Source organism: Pseudorca crassidens, chromosome 3 (assembly GCF_039906515.1).
Source record: "Pseudorca crassidens isolate mPseCra1 chromosome 3, mPseCra1.hap1, whole genome shotgun sequence".
In the NCBI taxonomy this organism is placed as follows: Eukaryota; Metazoa; Chordata; class Mammalia; order Artiodactyla; family Delphinidae; genus Pseudorca; species Pseudorca crassidens.
Window position 1 is genome coordinate 80990385 of NC_090298.1, and position 19145 is coordinate 81009529.

Below are 19145 nucleotides of genomic sequence, written 5' to 3' on the forward strand. Positions count from 1 at the left end.
TATATTATTATATAGTATATAAGATATATTGTATAATAAAATTTACTTATATATGTAATTTGTATTATATGTAATAAAACTATAAATTAATACATATCTATATATTATGTATACTATACATATATTATATAATAAGATGTAGTCTATAATAAAATATATAATGTATTATATCATACATATGTAATATGACATGTAATAAATTACATATATAATAAATATATTATAGTATGGTATATAATAAATTACATATTATATACATATATAATATACATATTATTGTATATTGTATAAGCTGTATTGTAGTATATAAGCTATATTGTATAATAAAATTTACTTGTATTATATCATATATGTAATAAAACATATAAATTAATACATATAGCATATATAATATAGCATATAATACATTATATATTATAGACTATACTTATTATATATAAGATATATTATATAATAAAATATATCGTATTAGATCATATATAGTATATGTAATATAACATGTAATATAATACATATTACATAGCATGGTATAGTATACATTATATATTACATATATGTATATATAATATACATATTATATAGGATATATTGTATAGTAAAATTTATTTGTATTTTATCTCATATATATGTAATATAACGTAATATAAATTACATAGATACTATATTGTATAGTATATATAGTATAGTATATAATAAATGACATATTATATACGTATATAATATACATATAATACATACTATATGTTATACAATATATCATATATGTTTAGTATATATAATATATAGTATATATAATATATAATACATTTAATACTATATGATATGCTATATAATAAATGATTTATATTATATGTTATATATAATATATGATAGTTTATATACAATAAATAATACACTTATGTAATAAAACATTTTAATATAAATTACATATAATACATATATTTTATAGTATATATAGTATAGTATATAAAGTACATATATACATAGATAATATACATATATATTATATATAAGATATATTGTGTGATAAAATTTATTTGTATTATATCATATATGTGTAATATAACTAAATTGATACATATATAGCATATATTATAGTATATATCATATATACTATACATTTTATATATTATATATGATATATTGGATAATTAAAATATATAGTATGTATTATCATGTATAGTATATGTAATATAACATGTAATATATAAATTACATATATTATATAGTATAGTATATAATAGTCTATATTACATACATATATAATATACATATTACATATAATATAGTATAATAAAATATATAGTGTATCATATATGTAATATAACATAGTATAAATTACATAATACATATATAGTATATATAGTATAGCACATATTATATATTATATACATATTATATATTATACAATAAGATATTGTATAATAAAATATATAGTATGTATATCATATATGTAATATAAATTAATACATATGTTATATAGCATATATAGTGTAGTATATAATACATAATATACATATTATATATGATATCTTGTATAACAAAATATATTGTATGTATATATCATATATATGTAATATAACAAAATAAAGTACATATATAATATAGTATATATAGTATATAATATACAAATATACATATTGTATAATAAAATTTATAGTATATATCATGTGTAATGTAAAATATATATTACATTATATACACATTATAAACTATATATAATTCATTATATAATATATAATGTATAATATAAAGATACATATGTATTATATGATATATATAATATGTAGTATCTATTACATATATTAGTTATAATTTATTTAATATAATATATATTTCATGTATCATATATAATACAAATGTTATATAGTATATATTATATAGTATATAAAATATATGATATATAACAAATTCATAAATAGATAATATACAATACGTTACATATATGATACGCATATAGTTATATTATATGATATATATTATATATCATATATAATATGATATATACTATATAATATCACATAATATATTATTGTTATATAATATATAATACATATATAATATATATAATATATATCTTACACACACACACACCACATATATATATGTTATCTTTGCTTGGACTTCACCTCCTCTCAAGTTAACTCAATTATAGCTATTTCATAATTTAACCTTTTCTTGCTTTGGAAAAGCTTTTCTACCAACTAATTCATAGTCTCTTCTGTTCAGTATTAAAATACTTATTATCAGTTGCTCTCATCCACCATTTGTCATTTACCATACAGTCTTGTGAAATTTATTTTTCTAGACTCATTCTTAGAAAAATTCACTTAATATTTGCTTCATGATGTAATATACCTTTTAGAGGTTCGTTGTTTTGGGGGGTTTTTTTCAGTGCTGTCTTGACAATTTTGAAGCCCTGGCTAAAGGCTGGCCAAGTTCCCCTCTGAGCACCTGATTAAGGCCACACCCTAATCACTTCTTTCATTGGTTTCTCTGTTATTAATGATTTATGACATTATACAGCACCCACCCATTTAATCCAAGATAATATCCCCATCTTAATGTTCATAACTGTAATGTATCTGCAAAGTTCCTTTTGCCATGTAACGTAACACAGTTCCAGGTCTGGTGATGAAAATGTGGACATCTTTGGGGAAGCATTATTCTACTGTAACCTAAAGCCAGTCAGCACCCTGGAGCTCAGCCCAAGTCTGGAGAAGAACCTTCCAACAAAATCTATCCTGAAGCCTTGAAGAATAGAAGTGAACCCTATTAGCTACCTGGAGACAAGCCCACTCTTCTTACAGATTCAAGCAAAGCCAACAAACTGAGCTCAGATGTACTCAAACCATAGTTGGCCTGCACACCCATAAACATAAAAAAATATTTGTTGGTGACACAAAGGCACAGTTACACAGTATTATTACATTGAAAACAGATGAAGAATAGGTACAAGACGTAATGGTTAGATCAACATGGATGTTGTCGGGATGTGTCTGTAACAGATAGATACAATGTAAGGTATATTGGTAACCATGGCATTAATCCTTAAGACTTTATAGCTAAGCCCTGTGCATTTTCTACATACAATGCCTCTCCTTTTGAGAAACACTTTTGACTTAATACTATGTCCTAGAAGATGATTGAATGCTTGACTGTGAGCCATCAAGTTATTTGTGACCTAAGATTCCCATTCTGAAATGGGTATTTTCTGACCTACCAAGTCATAAATTTTGGCATTCACAGCAGCTTTCCATATCAAACAAATTTGATATATGAGATCAAGCTCAAGGAACTCTATAAGGAACAAGTAAGTTCCATTATGTTCCAAGCCCTACTAAGTAGGCCAAATTCTTATGGCATCTCCTCCTGATATACAGCTCCCTTTTCAACCCATATACATGACCTCATGAGGAATTTCCTATAATTAGCTGACTGCAGAAAAAGTTGAACTTTGCACCACCTGCTGGTAGAAAATATCAACCTTGCAGTCCCAATCAGGGGGTTCTTAAATGATAGTGGTAAAGGAAATTCTCAGTAAAGGGAAGTTCAAGTAAAATGTGCGATTGCTCACTTCTTCTGGTTGTATAGATGACCAGAGTCATCTACAGTGATTCATGATCCATGACTCACATGTTGGCTGGATGGCATGAAGCAGGAAAAAACATGATCCATAAATTGATGACAAGATGTGAAGGGAGGAGATAGGTCAAAGGACATTTAGGAGGGGCAAAAAGTATAACGACAACAGAGAAAGCTCTTAATATCCTCGTAGGAAAGATGAGCAGTTCTGTGTATGTCTTACAGCCTCTCTGCCCAGAAACCCAATATCTTTCTCAATGGCCTCTTGAATTAACTGACCATGGTGATAGGAATAGAGGTTAGTTGTAGACTTTAATACATAGTACTTCCTCTATCCAAGTTTTGCTTTGACTAGCGCTACTTGCTAGTGGCAATGATAAGCAGTGAGCTCCCAATATGACAACACACCCCTGGGACAAACATGTTACCTGGTAACAGGTTGATTATCTTGCATATCTTCATATTGGAAATGGCAGCATCTGTGTTTCCTAAGAATAGATACTCTGAAGATAGACCTGATTTTCCTGCCTTACATAATGCTCTATTCATAATCATGTGCTGTCATTTACCATAAAGCTTTGTTATACATGCAACAACCTTAAAGCTGTTAAAGAGCTGCGAAATATTTGGAAAACAGTATCTGCAGAGTAAACAGTGTGTGGGCAACGTCCTGTAGGATGTGTTATATGCTCTGCACTAGTGATCAGCTTAATAGCACTCCTTCTCTTATAGCCAGATACATAGGTCCAAGGACCAAGGTGTGGACATGAGAGTAGTTGTTCATAATATGGTTCTTAATTTCCTATTAGAAAAACTTTCATTTTGTATTTTCACAGTATTTGGCTCTGATGATCTGGAGGTCATGTTTCCTAAGGGAAATATGTTTTCACCAAGGGACTCAAGATTGATTCCGTTAAACCAGAAGCTGAGCATTTTGTGCTCCTTCTGCTACTGAAGCACTAGGTAGAAAGAAGAGGTTTGTTGCATTAGTGGGGCTGATTTGTCTTGATCAGCTTTCTACTACTCAATGGTAGCATAGAGAAGTAGGCCTGGAATTCAGGAGATTCTCTTACTACATCTGTGTTTTCTGGTAAAAAGTAATAGAAAAATAGAACTACTTCACACATGGTCATTACTTAGGACACAGGTTCTTCTGGCAATAAATCTGAGAACTCACCAGACAAAAAACTATGATTAGCTGTCATGCTGGCTGAGTATGAAGGGAATGTGGAAGGGGTAGTGATAAGGGAAGTTACAAATACCAACTATGACAATGTGACCTTATACAAAAAGCAAGGATTCTAGTGAGTATTCATATTTTCTTTTTTGCTTATATATATATATATATAAATATAAATATATATATATGTAGATATTAAAAATCAGTTTTTCATCTTTCTCTCTTGGTTCTTATTAGTTAATGTAAATGGGGTCACTAGATATTGAATTTATATTTTATATCTTTAAGTTTCAAGATACCTAAGAGGGAAAGTGACTGAGCTAGAAAAGATATGAACACTATCAAGATGAATAGAATGGCATATGGGATTTTGTATCTCCCCTTTTGGGGAGAAGACAATTCATTCCCTTGACCTTACAAGGATATTTCTGACAAGATAAGCAAAGCATGATGCTATTACCTTTGGTCAGAACTTTAATATGTATAAAAGGAGTATGCATAGATGCTAAGTCCACAAACATTATATATGCACTATACAGGACTGTCTGAGGTCAATTAGGCATCACTTCCAACTGTGAAGTGGGAACTACATTTTCCAGAATCACCTTCACTGTATGGTCATTGGATAAGATTTTCCTATGACAGGAATTCAGGACTTTTCAAAGGCTGGAGTGAAGGGGAAGCCATTATTTCCTGTGTAGAAATGAAGTTCACAGTAGCACCCTGGCAAACTCTTCAGGACTACCCTCTTCACTGTAACAGACTGGACAATTTGTTGGGTGCTCCTCAAAAGTCCTCAAAGAATGTAGCAGTTTACAGGCAGACACTTGAGGATATCTGGTTCAGTTCTTCAGGAGAAAAAAAAACTTCAGTGTCAGTGTCTATGACCTTCAGTGGCTGCTCCCCAAACAACTGGTATAAACTTTCCCTGAATTTCGCCCCCCAAGCAATTTCAAAGTCATGTGAAGATCTAATTCAATATTCCATTCAAGGACTTCCCTGGTGGTCCAGTGGTTAAGACTTTGCCTTCCAATGCAGGGGGTGCAGGTTCAATCCCTGGTCGGGGAGCTAAGATCCCACATGCCTCATGGCCAAAAAACCGAAACATAAAACAGAAACAATATTGTAATAAATTCAATAAAGACTTTAAAAATGGTCCACATCAAAAAAATCTTTAAAAAAAGTATTCAGTGCAGAGTAGCTTCTGTTTTCGTTCCTGAATCCAGACTGATATTGGATTGTAGTTCCTGGAGGACTGCAAATGGAATGTGTGTTTTCTGTATCCATTTAGTGTTGGGTGCTGAATAATTGTTCAATAAATTGTTTATCCAGGTCAGATATTTTCTTCACTTCATATAATGAAAAAGCTAACAACAACAAAAAAAGTGGTAGGGAATTTTAGGAGAAGATAAGACTTTTGCTTCCTATGTCCTTACCTTTCTATATTGAACAATAATTAACAGTAATCCTCTCGAGTATTCAAAGGTCTTGAATTATTTACCTAATCCTTTGTGACACTGAATATTTCTCTATTTTACCTAACAGATTCTCTGTTGATAGCTTAGTCTACTAGGGCTTCTGTATGTCAGCTGCCTCAATGACAGACGGAAGTAGACAACAAACAAACAAAACAAAAAACAAAACACTACTAAGAAAGACTACAACGAAAACCATTTCACCTGTTCAATTAAATAGAGTAGGATAAGGTTGTAGGTAACCCTAATTACTACTTTTGTAGTACTCCAGTTCTGAAATTTAACTTGAAATATAATTTCATAAAAATATGTCATATATTAAAAATCCATTATTTAAATGTCATTAATAACTTTTAAATACCTTTATAAGTCAATCTTTGCTATTCTCTTTCCTGAAATGCACATTATTGAACAGATTTTAAATTATGTCTTCATGGAAATATTTGTTCAACCTCTACTACAAATTTCAGAGATTGATAGTCACATGCATGCATGGAAATCCTTTGAGGGCATGGCTCCTAAATCTTGTATGCTTACTGGTTTTTATTTTATTTTTTCTCCTCCAAAGATGGCTGTGAGTAAGTGGAAAGATTCAAGCCAGGAAAATTGAGGTTCTGTGTTCAGGATAGATAATCAAACACAATAGGAGCTGTGAACAGACTCTGAGTTTTATAATTTAATATCAGCAACACCAACTAGAAAGCAGTCCATAGGAAATTATAAAATTTCACTGACAACATTTTGAGAACAATGCATTCAATTCACTTAATTCTTTCTACTACTGACCACTTACTTCCAAGAACTAGCAAGATATGCTTTCTACTGACAGTAATCCTTCCTATTGATTTCAAAAGTCGGCTTCAGCTAAAGTAAATTGACATTTATATTACTAACTTAGCAGGGATGAAAGTTTAAGTTTATTGCTCTGCCCTGAGGTGCAGCAGCATCACATAACATAAAAGGCTTTGATCTGGCTTCTGAGGTAAAGGGAAAGAAAAGGTATATAAAAGTAGCAGTTCTGTTTTTCATACACCAATTTAGCTGTGCAATGGATTACATTGTTTTTATTGCAGTGACTGCAGGGAAAGGCACATATTAGTGAATGAATTTATAAACAGGTATCATCTGGTTGGATTCAGCTGTTAGTAAGTGTAATGCAAAAACAGAAGTATCAAATTAAGCATGATTCAACTCGGGAAACAAACCTTTTTTTAATTCTAACTATTTTCTTTAAAACCTAGACAAGAATAAAAGTTCCCTGAATTCACAACACATTAAAAATATCTGTGCCTGAACAGTGATAATAAAAGGAGAAACTAGCATGATTTAGTATTACTGTCTCAATAATAATGCTATTCATGTTATTAAACTTGGATTGCCCACTTCTACTTTTATGCCACACTGATATTATTGTTAGAAAATAAATTCAATTTCCCATTTTATATTGCTGCAAAGCTATTTTAAGATATTTTACAGAATCTATGATCCTGCTCTTTTGATAGATTCTATTATTTCTTTTTCATTAGTACTGATTAAATGTATATTTTACCCCCTGCTTTTGCACCTTTTAGTCTATGTACTTTCAATGATTTAATCACTGAGTTATAACTTTAATCATAAACAGATTTCCATTCAAACTCTCTTCTCTTTATATTTGGTTCATTGTTTAGACCTCATTCTATTAAGATTCTAATATCCATTTCAATATTTAAAACATTTTTAATTTACAGACTATTATTAAAAGAACTCCTTTTGTGTCCATCAGGTTGTAATAATACCTTAGTACATATTACTTAAATTAATAACTCAGGAAGTAATTGCTGATATTTACACTCCACTGAAAAACCTGAGCATGTCATATTTTTGCAAATGTTTAATGTTTTCTTAGCTCTTTATTAATCTTTTTGAAAAACTGGTTTTGAGACCTCATAAATATTATGAAATTCCATTTTCTCTACAATTTCTATTTAGTTATCTTTAAATGGAGGCAATCACACAACAATTTGAGATGTATGGAATATGTTTTAATTGGTATTACAAACCTATTCTGCTAAGTATAGTAAAACAGTCTTTGTAATATATCCTAAATATTCTGCTTCATCACAAAAATATATTTTTAAAATATCACTGGATTTGAAGAGCATTAGAATGGTGAATATTTATTTTGTCTTTTAAATTCTACACAAGTAGGCTGGCATAAAGCAGGTAACATTGGATTTTGCTAAAGGTAAGACAATATAATTAGAACACAAGCACACACAAAATGATCCTATTTTGTATGATACAAGGAAATAATGGTATATGTTTTAAAAGAGATTAAAAGACAAATCATAAGGTTGTTAATAAACTGGCAACATTATTAATTTTCACCAAAAAAATTCACAGGAAGTTTTATAAATATTTATACTACTAAAGTTTTTTAGATATAAGATTATAAAGAGAAAAAAACGGCCCCACTCTCCAGATAGTCAGCAGTGATAATTTTGAAAATATAAATAAAAATATATGTATAAAATTCAAATGTATAAAATGAAAAGGAAAATTCCATACTCCCTTCCACATTTCTCTATCTTTCCTGTCAAATGTACCTCCCGCTAACATTTTTTTGCATTTCATAAAAGTAAACATATAGCTAGATAAATAAATGCATGTCAGTCTTATCTTTTGATATGAACACATAGTTTTTTAATACAATTTATCCTATCAATATATAGTACTATAAACATTCCGTCTATTGCTTTTTTTCATATTTTGGATGTATTTCCATATCAGCACAAAAGATCTACCTTGTTCATTGTATATATCTGTATTCTATGTACATGCACTGTATTCTATATATGTATAAGTTCTGCTAATTAAATGTCACATTGTTATACTTATTTTGATATTATATGCAATCTTGCAAACCATATTTTGGTGTATGTAAGCATATGTTTAAAGTATAACCCTACACGTGGAATCTATTGTTCATTAAGTAAGTGCAATTTTAATTCATACAGATATCATCAATTTTGTTCCAAAGACATTAGCAGTTGCCATGAATTTATTCCCTGAGTCTTTGTTTTCTCTCTCTCATTTCTCTCTCAATTACCAGGTGTCAACAGTGGAAAAACTGCTATCTTGTTTGTATTTTTATTTTTTTAATTACAAATGAGGTTTTATGTCTGTGTATTTATTAGTATCTCTAATTGCTCTGTTATTTTGATCTAAATTGCTGATTTATATCCTTTCATAATTTGTCTATTTTTAAATCTTCAATGAGCCTTTTATACATTAATAAAGTTAATTGTAAAATAGTGTGGGTTTTTTTCTATTTTTTCTTTTTCTTTCTTTTTTTTTTTTTTTTTTTTTTTTGCTTGCTGTCATTATTTTGGGGAAAAAAAGTTTTTATTCCCCTGCCCCCTTTGTGACTCTTGAGGAAAATGATTGAATCTTTTTTTTTTCTTAAATCACTAATATTTACTGTGAACAAAATCCTACTCTGAGTCTATATCTGAATTTTTTCTTCTGTTTTATTGAATTTCTTGCCTCTTTCTTCTCTAGATTTTGTTATTTTCTAGTGAATCTAGTATAACCCAATTTATGTTTCTTGTTTTTATTTAAAGGACTATATTGATAATTGCTTTCTAATGTACTCTGAAGAGAGAAAACCTTTTTCATGTTGGCTGTCATTTCCATTTTAATACTGTCAGAGTAGATACCATTGTAGTTTAAAAATATTAACTTTTTTTTCACTTTCAATGAGAATTTTGGCTTCATTTCTTTGTGTTTTTTAACTATCTATTTTTTCCATTTATAGGAATCAGATTTACCCTTAGGTTCTTCAGTGGTAAAGAATGCTGAATTATAGTCATTTATCCCTTTCTATTCACCATCTTCCCATAACTTTTGGTAAACCTCTCAGATGTGCTGCAGCAGAGGTGCTTAGTTTACCCATCACTACCCCAAATATTTTTTATCAAAATTAAAAGATTATTTGATATGTAAAAGTGAGTTCAGAACTCCGTTGTGTCAAATTCAACACTGCATTTTACATAACTTTTTTTTTGAGTCCTGGTCATCCTTAGTGACCTTTAAGATTCCTGCAACAGTGATGTTAATACAGTCTCTCCAATCACATCCACCAAATTAGAGCTTGCCTCTATTAGGAAGTGGAAAATCTTTCTTCAACTTCTTCCACTTTTCAATTTTAATTTCTTCAGTCTCAGCTTAGATTTTTGGATAAAGTGATGGAGATGAAGAAATAAATGAATTGTCATCATTTTTGGAAGGCCCCAAGCTGAAGTAATTATAGCCACCTTTACATTCTACACAAGCATGAATTCCACCAGGGCGTGTGTACTGCTGCAGGAGAGACTCTTAACTCAAGAAACTGGCTTACACCCTTGTGGTGGTGGGAGGTATAATTCCTCAAAATGGCTTTATTTTTATAACTTATTCTAGTCTTCTCGTTTTCTCTGTAAGACCAATTTTAACAGTGCATCATATTCAAAGCAACATAAATTCAAGTCTAAAAGGGTTGAAAGCGGTGTGATCTTTATGCAGCTTACTTGAAACGGAAGTCTGGAAACAGTGGAATTTCATCCTGATGCACAGCACCAATGTTCTACAATCCATCTTTGAACAGCTTTTCCCTCAAAGTTCCTACCATCCCAAGGGCTACTTCCTATAACATGCTGTCCACCCCAAACTTCATTCTGTCTTTAATTAATTCTGCCCTTTCACTGTGCAGATATCCTCTTTTCTTTGATAAAGTCTTCTTCTGATGTAAAACAAATTTGCTTTTACCTGATTATTTCATGTTAACATCTCTATATCAAATGACAACAGAACAGAACCATGTAGAAAGGAGAAAAGTGGGATGATCTGAATGAGTATACATCATCTAATATTTTTTCCTGTTATACTTATGAAAACACATGTAATTAACTAAAATTAGAACTGTTTATCCTCCTGAAAGTAGCTAGACACAGAGATAAACATTTCCTGTTCAGATAACTGACTGAGACTTCCCCTCCTTATACAGAGAACTATACTCAATCTCTTGTAATAACCTATAATGGAAAAGAATCTAAAAAAGAATACATATATGTATGTATATATACATATATATATGGATCACTTTGCTGTACACCTGAAACTAACACAATACTGTAAATCAACTATATTTCAATAAAAATTTTAAAAATGAATAAATAACCCTGAGTGTAAAACACCCTGTTGATAACTTGTTTACCCCTCCCTGTAAAAATGGTCAAGGCAAAATCTCTGCTGAGATGCTGATCTTCAGATATGGTCTGTTCTCCCTATTGCAATAGCCTAAATAAAATCATCTTCTTAATTGTCTGGTGAGTTTTGCCTTTGACAGTACCATACATCTACATCAATAATTCTAAACAGATAGATAAAAGAATTGGTAACAGCATTTAAATTGAGGCAAGTGACTTAAAAAATGAAAACAATATGCAGGAAACAGATGAATCCAAAACACATTTTTCATTGTCTATCATAACTTGACAGATAGATAATATAAAATTCTACATTAAAACCTTATAAGCATAAGAGTTTGAACTATTTCAGAAGATCAGTGTCAACAAATGGTGCATAGAGGATTCATTTCTAGAGAGAATTTTTTTTGCATACAGAAATAAAGTAAAACACTTACCTTTTCTTGACTGCTATATAATCTTCAATTTTCTTCTCTAAACAAGTCTATTCTGCACAATCTGCTCTATTTTATTACTACTATTTTTAAGTATATCTAGTAAATAGAAGAGATATAGAATTTGCCAAACTCTCAGTATGATGTGGAATCCAAGAAAGTACAGAAAGGGCAATACTAAATTTAGAGAGACATAATTGGACTGAAAAAATTCTAGTATTAAATCATTTACAATCTGAAATACATATATATATATATATATATATATACATATATATATTCTGTTTGCCTCATTGTTCACTTTGTCTTTTTTTATTTTTGCAACTTCTGAGCTTTCCTTCAGATAATTGGACCCACATATACTGCCCATAGTTTATCTTTCATTTTAAAAGATTTCCTTGTCCTAGTGACATCCACAGCACCCAGCAAGGCACCAGCTCCGTTTTTAGTATTGCCAGACTTCTCTAACTATTTTCTCTTAGCCACAGTTTTACCTGATAAAATGGGGGGACAGATCATATTCACAGTTGTCTTTTTTTGTAGTATGTGTAATAGAGAAAATAATCCTTAAATTCTTAAGTATTTTTCAAAATTATCAAGGTCATAATAAAACAAAGCAAAACTTAGACACAGTCACATATTGGAAGAGACAAAGGAGACATGATGATTAAACGCAATGTGGAATCCAGCATGTAGCAGACAAAGAGCACTACCAGAAAAAATCTGAGGAAATCTGAATCAAGTCTGGAGTTTAGTTGATAGTAATACACATATGTGGTTCTTTGTTTTGACAAATAGACCATTATTATGTAAAATTTTAACATTGGCGAAATCTGGATGAGGGCATGTGGAGATTCTCTGTTATCTTTGCAACTTTTCTGTAAATCTAGAATTACCACAAAATACAAATTTAAAACCAAAAGACACCAACATATAAAGGTACCTGCTATGTTCTTCTTCTCCAAGCCAGGTCTTGGACAAGGTACCTTCTTCTGAGAGACTGCCTGAAGGTCCTGGCTCCATTCGTTGGGCTGATTCTGATTTGGATTCAGTGACATCACTTGGTGCTCCCCAACCTGGAGATCAAAGGAATGATATGCATCTATCTTCTCTGATTATCATTTTGGTTGAGAGTCAGCCTTTTTGCCCATCTTCCCCATTTGGGTAGTTTTCTGTCACCCACTCTCAGAAGCTGTGACACATAAAATTCTTTAGGGAAAAAAGTGTTGTAGCCTCTCTTTCCATATGATTCAAACTCCGTTTTATGGCATCATTTGGGACTCAAACCATCCTATCATTTATTTCCATTCCTAACTTATAACGACTCCACTAATTTACACATGTAATTCCTTCTGCCAAAAGTAAATGAAAATCAACATATGAAAGCTAATATTTGCCTGTCTCTTAAGCTCACCAGTTAGTCAAATATCACCAGCAAGTCTAATTCCCCATAGGTAGACACAGAATTCTTCTCATTATCATTACAAAGCAATGGTGAGCACAGTCCTTTGATTCAAGAAAGACACCTATTAAAAATAAAAACAACTATTTAAGAATGATGAAGATAGAAGATTAACAATAGGTTATCTGGGCTTCCCTGGTGGCGCAGTGGTTGAGAATCTGCCTGCCAATGCAGGGGATATGGGTTCGAGCCCTGGTCTGGGAGGATCCCGCATGCCGCAGAGAGACTGGGCCCGTGAGCCACAACTACTGAGCCTGCGCGTCTGGAGCCTGTGCTATGCAACGGGAGAGGCTGTGACAGTGAGAGACCAGCGCACCGTGATGAAGAGTGGCCCCCGCTTGCCACAACTAGAGAAAACCCTCGCACAGAAACAAAGACCCAACACAGCCAAAAATAAATAAATTTATAAAAAATAAATAAATAAAAAGAATAGGTTATCTGATGGAGTTGTATTCATTACTTTCCTTAACTAATGAGAAATGTGCATTTACAACCCATCTCTGAAACAAATGTAACTCATGCTATAAAGTCTTGCTAATAAATACTTGGGCTCTAATAAAGACACTTCCCTATAAATACATGTGAATCTGAAGAATATATAAAATTTTTCACCATGTGGAACAATAGTTTCATTACCACCATTTTCTGCTTCCATCCAATATTAATCACCTCTCATATTCTTTAATGATTAACCCCTCAGGCTCAGGATGATAGAATATTTCCTTCTACGACTTCAAGCCATCTAAAATGTGTGTTTCCCACATATTCAGCCAATGCAGTATGGGAGTCATATGTGATCGAGAGCCCTTTAAAACAGTTAAAAATCCATTCACAGAGTTCTCTGATTCATAGGCCAAAAAGTTAAAATGTTATTTATGTCTATTTAGCTGCCTTATTATTAGAAGTTAAAGTGTTTGAAGAGGAAGGGAATATTTTTTTTTAAACATCTTTATTGCAGTGTAATTACTTTACAATATTCTGTTAGTTTCTGTTGTATAACAAAGTAAATCAACTATATGTATACATATATCCCCATATCCCTTCCCTTTTGCGTCTCCTCCCATCCTCCCTAACCCATGCCTCTAGGTGGTCACAAAGCACCAAGCTGATCTCCCTGTGTTATTCAGCTGCTTCCAACTAGCTATCTATTTTACATTTGGTAGTGTACATATGTCCACGCTACTCCCTCACTTCATCCCAGCTTACCCTTCCCAATCCCCATGTCCTCAACTCCATTCTTTATGTCTGCGTCTTTATTCCTGTCCTGCCCTAGGTTCATCAGAAACTTTTGTTTTTTTTTAGATTCCATATATATGTGTTACCATATGGTATTTGTTTTTCTCTTTCTGACTTACTTCACTCTGTATGACAGACTCTAGGTCCATCCACCTCACTACACATAACTCAATTTCGTTTCTTTTTATGGCTGAGTAATAGTCCATTGTGTATATGTGCCACATCTTCTTTATCCATTCATCTGTCAATGGACACATAGGTACCTTCCCTGTCCTGGCTGTTGTAAATAGTGCTGCAAAAAACACTGTGGTACATGACTCCTTTTGAATTACGGTATTCTCAGGGTATATGCCCAGTAGTGGGATTGCTGGGTCATATGGTAGTCCTATTTTTAGTTTATTAAGGAACCTCCATACTGTTTTCCACTGTGGATGTATCAATTTACATTCCAACCAACAGGGCAAGAGGGTTCCCTTTTCTCCACACCCTTTACAGCATTTATTGTTGGTAGAGTTTTTGATAATGGCCATTTTGACTGGTGTGAGGTGATACCTCATTGCACTTTTGATATGCATTTCTCTAATGATTAGTGATGTTCAGCAACCATTCATGTGTTTGCTGGCAATCTGTATAACTTCTTTGGAAAAAAATGTCTATTTAGGTCTTCTGCCCATTTTTGGATTGGGTTGTGTTTTTTGATATTGAGCTGCATGAGCTGCTTGTAAATTTTGGAGATTAATCCTTTGTCAGTTGCTTCATTTGCAAAGATTTTATCCCATTCTGAGGGTTGTCTTTTCATCTTGTTTATGGTTTCCTTTGCTGTGAAAAAGCTTTTAAGTATCATTAGGTCTCATTTGTTTATTTTTGTTTTTATTTCCATTTCTCTAGGAGGTGGGTCAAAAAGGATCTTGCTGTAATTTATGTCTTGGAGTATTCTGCCTTGTTTTCCTCTAAGAGTTTGATAGTTTCTGGCCTTATATTTAGGTCTTTAATCCATTTTGACTTTATTTATGTGTTTGGTGTTAGGGAGTGTTCTAATTTCATTCTTTTACATGTAGCTGTCCAGTTTTCCCAACACCACATATTGAAGAGGCTGTCTTTTCTCCATTGTATATTCTTGCCTCCTTTATCAAAAATAAGGTGATCATATGTGTGTGGGTTTATCTCTGGGCTTTCTATCCTGTTCCATTGATCTATATTTCTATTTTTGTGCCAGTACCATACTCTCTTGATTACTGTAGCTTTGTAGTATGGTCTGAAGTCTGGGAGCCTGATTCCTCCAGCTCCATTTTTCTTTCTCAAGATTGCTTTGGCTATTCAGGGTCTTTTGTGTTTCCATACAAATTGTGAAATTTTTTGTTCTAGTTCTGGAAAAATACCATTGGTAGTTTTATAAGGATTGCACTGAATCTGTAGATTGCTTTGGGTAGTATAGTCATTTTCACAATGTTGATTCTTCCAATCTAAGAACGTGGTATATCTCTCCATCTGTTTGTATCATCTTTGATTTCTTTCATCAGTGTCTTACAGTTTTCTGCATACAGGTCTTTTGTCTCCTTAGGTAGGTTTATTCCTAGGTATTTTATTCTTTTTGTTACAATGGTAAATGGGAGTGTTTCCTTAATTTCCCTTCCAGATTTTTCATCATTAGTGTATAGGAATGAAACAGATTTCTGTGCATTAATTTTGTATCCTGCTACTTTACCAAATTCATTGATTAGCTCTAATACTTTTCTCTTAGCATCTTAAGAATGCTTTATGTATAGTATCATGTCATCTGCAAACAGTGACAGCTTTACTTCTTCTTTTCCAATTTGGATTCCTTTTATTTCTTTTTCTTCTCTGATTGCTGTGGCTAAAACTTCCAAAACTATGTTGAATAATAGTGGTGAGAGTGGGCAACCTTGTCTTTTTCCTGATCTTAGAGGAAATGGTTTCAGTTTTTCACCATTGATAATGATGTTGGCTGTGGGTTTGTCATATATGGCCTTTATTATGTTGAGGTAAGTTCCCTCTAGGCCTACTTTCTGGAGGGTCTTTATCATAAATGGGTATTGAAATTTGTTGAAAGCTTTTTCTGCATCTATTGAGGTGATCATATGGTTTTTATCCTTCAATTTGTTAATATGGTTTAACACATTGATTGATTTGCATATATTGAAGAATCCTTGGGTTTCTGGGATAAACCCCACTTGATCATGGTGTATGATCCTTTTAATGTGTTGTTGGATTCTGTTGGCTAGTATTTTGTTGAAGATTTTTGCATCCTTGTTCCTCAGTTATATTGACCTATAGTTTTCTTTCTTTGTGACATCTGTGTCTGGTTTGGGTATCAGGGTGATGGTGGCCTCGTAGAATGAGTTTGGGAGTGTTCTTCCCTCTGTATATATTGGAAGAGTTTGAGAAGGATAGGTGTTAGTTCTTCTCTCAATGTTTTATTTTTTTGTTTGTTTTGTTTTGTCTTTTGTGCGGTACACGGGACTCTCACTGTTGTGGCCTCTCCCATTGTGGAGCACAGGCTCCAGATGTGCAGGCTCAGTGGCCATGGCTCACAGGCCTAGCCGCTCCGCAGCATGTGGGGTCTTCCCAGACTGGAGCATGAACCTGTGTCCCCTGCATCAGCAGGCGGACTCTCAACCACTGCACCACCAGGGAAGCCCCTCTCAATGTTTGATAGTATTCACCTATGAAGCCATCAGGTCCTGGGCTTTTGTTTGTTGGAAGAATTTTAATCACAGTCTCAATTTCACTGCTTGTGATTGGTCTGTTTATATTTTCTATATCTTCCTTTTTCAGTCTCAGAAGGTTGTGCTTTTCTAAGATTTTGTCCATTTCTTCCAGTTTGTTCATTTTATAGGCATACAGTTCCTTGTAGTAACCTCTCATGATCCTTTGTATTTCTGCTGTGTCAGTTGTTACTTCTCCTTTTCCATTTCTAATTCTATTGATTTGAGTCTTCTCGCTTTTTTTCTTGATGAGTCTGGCTAATGGTTTATTTATTTTGTTTATCTTTTCAAAGAACCAGCTTTTAGTTTTATTGTTCATTGCTATTTTTTCCTTCATTTTTTTCCATTTATTTATGATCTGATCTGTATTATTTCTTTCCTTCTGCTAACTTTGGGGTTTTTTTGTTCTTCTTTCTCTCATTGCTTTTGTGTAAGGTTAGGTTGTTTATTTGAGATTTTTCTTGTTTCTTGAGGTAGGATTTTATTGTTATAAACTTCCCTCTTAGAACTGCTCTTGCTGCATCCCATAGGTTTTGGCTCGTCGTGTTTTCATTGTCATTTTTTCTAAGTATTTTTTGATTTCCTCTTTGATTTCATCAGTGCTCTCTTGGTTATTAAGTATTGTATTTTTTAGACTCCATGTGTTTGTATATTTTCCAGATTTTTCCCTGTAATTGATATCTACTATCATAGCATTGTGGTCAGAAAAGATACATGATATGATTTCAATTTTCTTAAATTTACCAAGGCTTGATTTGTGACCCAAGATCTGATCTCTCCTGGAGACTGTTCCATGAGCACTTGAGAAGAAAGTTTATTCTGTTGTTTTTGGATGGAATGTCCTGTAAATATCAATTAAGTCCATCTTATTTAATGTATCATTTAAAGCTTGTGTTTCCTTATTTAATTTCATTTTGGATGATCTGTCCATTGGTGAAAGTGGGATGTTAAAGTCCCTTACTATGTTTGTGTTACTGTTGACTTCCCTTTTTATGGCTGTTAGCATTTGCGTTATGTATTGAGGTGCTCCTATATTGGGTGTATAAATAGTTACAATTGTTATTTCTTCTTCTTGGATTTATCCGTTGATCATTATGTAGTGTCCTTCTTTGCCTGTTGTAATAGTTTTTATTTTAAAGTCTATTTTGTCTGATATGAGAATTGCTACTCCAGCTTTCTTTTTATTTCCATTTGCATGGAATACCTTTTTCCATTCCCTCACTTTCAGTCTGTTTGTGTCCCTAGGTCTGAAGTGGGTCTCTTGTAGACAGCATATATATAGGTCTTGTTTTTGTAACCATTCAGCCAGTCTATGTCTTTTGGTTGGAGCATTTAATCCATTTACATTTAAGGTAGTTATTGATATGTATATTCCTATTACCACTTTCTAAATTGTTTTTGTTTTGTTATTGTAGGTGTTTTCCTTCTCTTTTGTTTCCTGCCTAGAGAAGTTCCTTTAGCATTTGTTGTAAAGCTGGTTTGGTGGTGCTGAATTGTCTTAGCTTTTGCTTGTCTGTAAAGGTTTTAATTTCTCTGTCGTATCTGAATGAGATCCTTACTGGGTAGAGTAATCTTGGTTGTAGGTTTTCCCCTTTCATCACTTTGAATATGTCTTGCTACTCCCTTCTGGCTTGCAGGGTTTCTGCTGAAAAATCAGCTGTTAACCTTATGGGGATTCCCTTTTATGTTATTTGTTGTTTTTCCCTTGCTGCTTTTATATTTTTTCTTTCTATTTAACTTCTGATAGTTTGATTAATATGTGTACTGGTGTGTTTCTCCTTGGATTTATCCTGCATGGGACTCTGCACTTCCTTGACTT

The 19145-nt window shown here is 32.3% G+C and overlaps 1 long non-coding RNA gene across 1 annotated transcript in view; it reads right to left on the minus strand.

The window, feature by feature from the left end:
- Window positions 1-12851: 12851 nt before the first annotated feature.
- Window positions 12852-19145, minus strand: part of LOC137220752 (uncharacterized) — a 532799-nt gene continuing 526505 nt past the window's right edge. The window contains exon 5 of the long non-coding RNA XR_010941779.1: window positions 12852-12978. This is a non-coding gene — a long non-coding RNA (uncharacterized lncRNA). The remainder of the gene's footprint in view (window positions 12979-19145) is intronic.